Raw genomic sequence first — 6,040 nt, 5'->3', positions numbered from 1 at the left:
CTTGTGAGGGAGGGAAGGTGGGATATAAATTTTGTAAATAAAGAAACCTCCCTTCCCTCAAAATGGTTTCAGTCTATACTCCTGCTAATAAACCTCATTAGCTCAATAAGGCTTACTTCTGAGCATAGGTGTAGCTAGGGAGAATGGAGTGCAAAATCTGAGTTTTGCGTTCCCCCCCCCATGGGCAGCTGCTGGGATGCTGGAATCCACCCCCAAACAGCATTATTTTCAATGGTGTTTAAACTAGGGAGCCCAGATTCTCCTTTTAAATCCACCTTAAAGGGGGAATCTGGGGTCCCCAGTTAAAACAACATTGAAAGTGATGCTGTTTTGGGGTGGATTATCCCCCACCCTGAAACAGCATCACTTTCAATGTTTAAACTGGGGACCTCAGATTCTTCCTTTAACTCCATGCTGAAGGGGGTGGATTTAAAAGGAGAATCTGGGGAAATTTGGAGGGTACCTGCTGTCAGGGGTGCAGTTCTTAAGCTAGCACCAGCAAAATTTCAGGGTATCTTTAGGAGACTCTCCTGATGATACCACCCAGGTTTGGTGAAGTTTGGTTCAGGGGGTCAAGAGTTATGGACCCTCAAATGTGTAGCCCCCATCTCCTATTAGTTCCCATTGGAAAAAAAAGGGAGTTCATAACTTTGGACCCCCTGAGCCAAACATTGTGGGATCATCAGGTGAGTCTCTCATAAAATCCCTGAAAGTTTGGTGCTGCTAGCCTAAAAACTGCACCCCCTGCAGGCCGAAAACTGAAAAAACACAAAAAATACAAAACCCCTACAAACGAACCTAAGAGTGATTCCACACAGCACGTTACCAGCGGAGCTCAACCTGTGTCGAGCTCGGGTTGTCCGCACAGCCGCAGATCTCGACACAAGTCCGACTCTCCTTCGACCCGCCTAAGCCGGAGTATCTCGATCCTGCTGCGAGGGAGTACTTTTTCATGAAGTCGTGTCAACCTCTCGTCTTTGTGGACTGTCTGTTGAGCTCAACTCGACTCGCCCCTCCAGTCAATCGTGTCATTCCTTTCTCTGGCCAATCAGGGCTTAGTTTCACTTTAACCAATCATGGCGTGTTTTCGGCAAGCCAAGCATAATCAACCATGCAGAGCATGCATAGAGCCGGAAACTCCCACCCCAGCAATCTGTTGCTTTTGTTGCGGTAAAAGGGACGGAGGATACAGTTCCTGCAGCCAGCGGTGTAACGAGACAAACCGGAGCTCCCCCCCCCCCAGCCTGCATTCCCAATTGACAGCAATGCAGAAAACTCACTTCAGAACAAAGATTCTTGGCAAATTTCTGGGATGTTCCTGCAGTGGGCGCATTTTTGGTTGTATCGGCACCAAAATGTCAGGGTATCATCTGGAGACTGTCCTCAGGGTACCCCCCAAGTTTGGTGCAGTTTGGTTCAGTGGGGCCAAAGTTATGGACCCTCAAATGGACATCCCCCATCTCCTTAGCTCTTATTGGAAAGAATGGAGGATGGGGCACCCCTTTTGAGAGTCCATAACTTTGACCCCCCCGACCCAAACTGCACCAAACCTGAGGGGTGTCATCAGGGAAGTCTCCTGATGAGACCCTGAAAGTTTTCAATCCACTTGTCGTCATCCCAGTGTGGCAACACGCAGTTTTTCCACCATTGTGTGGAGCGGTGGGGATACACCCATTGACGTGGACTCTGGGGAATCGCTGAAAGGGCCGTCAAGTGGGCAAGAGGAACAGAGTAGCTGTGACTCAGCAGCCTGACGATGTGGCAGCAAACCATCGCCGCTGTCTTCAGCAGGTTGCTCAAATGTGCAAGCACTGCCAGAATGGCAAGAAACAGCTCCTCAAAATCAGGATCCATGACGGTTCACCAGGATGTTTCTGTGGAAGGATGTAAAGTCGCAACTTCGCGACAGTGTTGCACAGTTCCTCCAACTTTGCGACATGCTCGAAAGCAATCGGAATTTCACCTGCCATGGGAAAGGGAACCAATCGGGGCAGAGGGGTGGATGATACACAGAGTCAAGCCCGCCCACTGAGCTCTGGTAAGGAGAGCCGAGCCCGGCAATGTGCGGATTAATGGCAAATCGAACTCTTGTGCTAACTTTTCGCGGCAGCCAATAGTATGTGAAGCCAGAGGAGGCGTGCCCAGCACATCCCGCCCTCTGAGCTCGGCTAGGGAGGATCGAGCTCTGCTGCTGTGCGGAACGACAGCGAGTCGAATTCATGATGCGAAATTCCGGCGAACTCAACAGATTAACGGCGAATCGAACTCATGTGCTAACTTTTCGCAGCAGCCAATAGAATGCGAAGCCAGAGGAGGCGTGCTCAGCACATCCCGCCCTCTGATCTCGGCTAAGGAGGATCGAGCTCTGCTGCTGTGCAGAATGACAGCGAGTCGAATTCATGATGCAAAATTCCGGCGAACTCAAGTCGAGCTCAACTGAATGTACTGTGGGGAATCACTTTAAATTTTTTGCCCCCCCAGGTACGTGCCCGGTGCAACGCACACACCCTGACCCCCGGTAGCTACACCTTTGCTTCTGAGTAAGCATGCACAGTTTTGATCTGATAATCTGCTTTTGCTTTATCCAGGTTATCAAGGTACTCTGCAGTCTAACTTGGTAGACTAGAATAGAGAAAAACCAGCAAATTTCACTGATTTCTATCTTTTTAGTCTGAGTTGGTCTTCAGCTGATAGGAGATGAGTTTTTTACAGCAGGCTCTTAGTCATCTCATCTATCCCTCCTGGGTGCAAGAAGAAGAAGAGTTTGGATTGATACCCTGCCTTTCTCTCCTGTAAAGAGACTCAAGGTGGCTTACCAACTCATTTCCCTTCTTCTCCCTGCAACAGTCACCTTGTAAGGTAGGTGGGGCTGAGAGAGTTCTGAAAGAACTGTGACTAACCAAAGGCCACCCAGGAGGCTTCACGTGGAGGCGCTCTATTGGCCTTTTTCGCTGGGGTGGGAGCGAAACCGACTGTTTGTCCTTCTACCCGCACACCTCACAAGGGCAGAGTGGGTGCTCTCCGGCCCTCCCCATTGCTGCAGGACAGGGCCCAAATGACTTGCCCAGTTCCATGCCCACCTCGCTAGTGGTGGGTGGGCGCTCCCCCGGCCCTGTCTGCTGCTTTGGGGAGAGGCTTGAGCATCTGGACTATTCCCTGCCCGCCTTGTTGCCGGCAGTGTGGGGCTCTCCAGGGTCTCCCTGTGTAAGGTTGTGGTTTGATTTCAGTCAGGCAGTTTGGCTTTGGAAGCATTGCTCAGACTGGGCTGAGTGCCCAGGACTGCTGTTATCGTTAACCTTGCTGTCTATCTGTGCTTTCTATATGTGTGTGGAATCTTACTTTCTGTTTGTGTGAGAACCTACATTGGAGGTTGGAGCTTGGAGTTGTTTACCTTATGCTTTGGGCTGGAGACGGAGGAGCTCGTAAAAGCAGCTGCCCGTCGGGGGAAGGTCAGAGTCTGCATTTCCTGTATTGTGCATCATGGAAGTTTAAGAAATAAAGAACTGCTAAAGTTACTTTAAGTCTGGTCCTTACTGATTCCTTACACCCTGCTGTGGCGGGAGCTGGACCAAACGGCTTGCTCCGCTTCCCGTCTTCCCTGCCCCCCCCCCCGCTGTGTTGAGGGGCTCTACTGCACTTCTTTCCCCTGCCGAGCTGGAATGGGGCTGCCCCTTCAGGAGCCCAGTGTGGGCCAGCCGCCACCAACAGCTCTCCCACCGCCCCCCAGCTCTTCCCTGTTGGGGAGGGGAGGTGTGCTCTGGCCACAGCCCGTCCAACGATTGGGAATAGGTTGTTGGTTGACTAACTGCTTTTGTGCAGAGTTTCCTCCAGGCTTGAGAATCGGCAAGGCTGGAACACTGTCCTGCTTCCGGAAGAAAGGTGCGAGGGCTGGTGCTTGGGGGCCAGTTTCTGGCTGGAACCATCCCTGTGAGACCACCGACCAGAGGGGGCACCTGATGACATGATGGGGTATGGTCTCTCTCACCTAGGAATCGCATCCTGCAGGCCGGACTTGGGAATGGTGGACTACGGCAATGCCTACGGGGCATCGCGATGCCACCGGTCCCCAGCTGGGGCGGGCCACAGGAATGGCCGCGGCAAGCCCGCATGCACCACCGGAGCTTGGATGGCATAAGTGGGACTTCGCCGACTCAGCCACTTCAAAAAGTGTGGCCTTCCTGTGGGCACCTCTGACGGCGGGCACACCACCCACATGGCCGTCCCTTCTGCGGAGTGCTGCTGGCGGCAAGCGCACCGCCCATGCCTGCCCCTTTTGGGGAGATGCCCAGACACGGACGATGGTGTCTGCCTGTCATCCAGGGCATGGCGTAGCAGCAGCGTGGCACACAGTCAGCGGCGTAGGACTGGCTGGGGTGTTAGGAACCATTTGGCAGGAGACGGGGGTGGGCCCCCGTGCTCTTGTGGCGGTTGGCGCATGGGTATTGATCCGGAAGGGCCAGGGAAAGGGATCTAGGGAGCTATCTCTTCCCCCACTTCGAGTGGCTGATGGCGGCAAGAGGCAACCGCCCTGCCGGATAGGGCCAATGGGGAACACCTCTTGCCAGGAGCAACTGCCCGGCAGAGTCCCTCAGTGGAGTGGAGTTCCAGTACAAGGCATCTGCCCGCGGGAGCTTCGCCATGACAATCAGATGCTTTGCCTCACGCTTTATTTATTTATTTATTTATTTATTTATTTATTTATTTATTTATTTATTTATTTATTTATTTATTTATTCAATTTCTATACCGCCCGATCCCCGAAGGGCTCCGGGCGGTGAACAACATAATATAAAACATGAAGCATTAAACAGGAGCGAATCCAGTACACAATACATAGGCTCCATCAATAAAACGTCTTAAAATACTTAAAACCAGCAGTTAATAATTAACATTTAAACAAGGCGTCCCGCCTCAATTTCAACCCACCCCAAAAGAGGGGGGGGCGGCAGGCCCCTCAATATTCTGTCTTTTGTCTTTTGTCTAATAAATGGCTATGGACAATTGATTTAACCCAGCCAAGGTGTTGTGTGATTATTGGGAGAGGATCCACGAGAAGGTTCCACCCTCAGATGGCAATTGTTTGCAAGTGGATTTTGCTATTCCACACAGTAAAGTCCAGCTGCAAAGTGCATTGAAAGTGGATTGAAAGTGCACTATCCTGCGTGTGCGGAAGAAGCCTTATGGGCCCTGGAGGCAGGTATGCTACTTTTTAAGGTCCCCAGCTCTTGTTTGGGAAATTCCTGGATATGTTTGTAGTGGAGCAAAATGTAAAGTGATGCACATAGGGGCAAAAAATCCAAACTTCACATACACGCTACAGGAGTCAGTGCTATCAGTCACAGACCAGGAAAGGGATTTAGCCGTCTTAGTTGATAGTTCCATGGGAATGTCAACTCAATGCATGGCAGCTGTGAAAAAGGCAAACTCTATGCTGGGGATCATTAGAAAAGGAATTGATACTAAAACTGCAAAGATTGTCATGCCCTTATATAAAGCAGTGGTGCGACCGCACTTGGAGTACTGTGTCCAGTTCTGGTTGCCGCATCTCAAAAAGGATATTGAGGAGATAGAAAAAGTGCAGAGAAGGGCAACAAGGATGATTGAGGGACTGGAGCACCTTCCCTATGAGGAGAGGTTGCAGCGTTTGGGACTCTTTAGTTTGGAGAGGAGACGTCTGAGGGGGGATATGATTGAAGTCTATAAAATTATGCATGGGGTAGAAAATGTGACAGAGAGAAATTTTTCTCTCTTTCTCACAATACTAGAACCAGGGGCATCCATTGAAAATGCTGGGGGGAAGAATTAGGACTAATAAAAGGAAACACTTCTTCACGCAACGTGTGATTGGTGTTTGGAATATGCTGCCACAGGAGGTGGTGATGGCCACTAACCTGGATAGCTTTAAAAGGGGCTTGGACAGATTTATGGAGGAGAAGTCGATTTATGGCTACCAATCTTGATCCTCCTTGATCTGAAATTGCAAATGCCTTAACAGACCAGGTGATCAGGAGCAACAGCTGCAGAAGGCCCTTGCTTTTAC

This window comes from Sphaerodactylus townsendi, linkage group LG03, assembly GCF_021028975.2.
Source record: "Sphaerodactylus townsendi isolate TG3544 linkage group LG03, MPM_Stown_v2.3, whole genome shotgun sequence".
NCBI classification, from domain to species: Eukaryota; Metazoa; Chordata; class Lepidosauria; order Squamata; family Sphaerodactylidae; genus Sphaerodactylus; species Sphaerodactylus townsendi.
The sequence above is the reverse complement of the archived record's forward strand: the minus strand, read 5'-3'. Positions refer to the sequence as shown.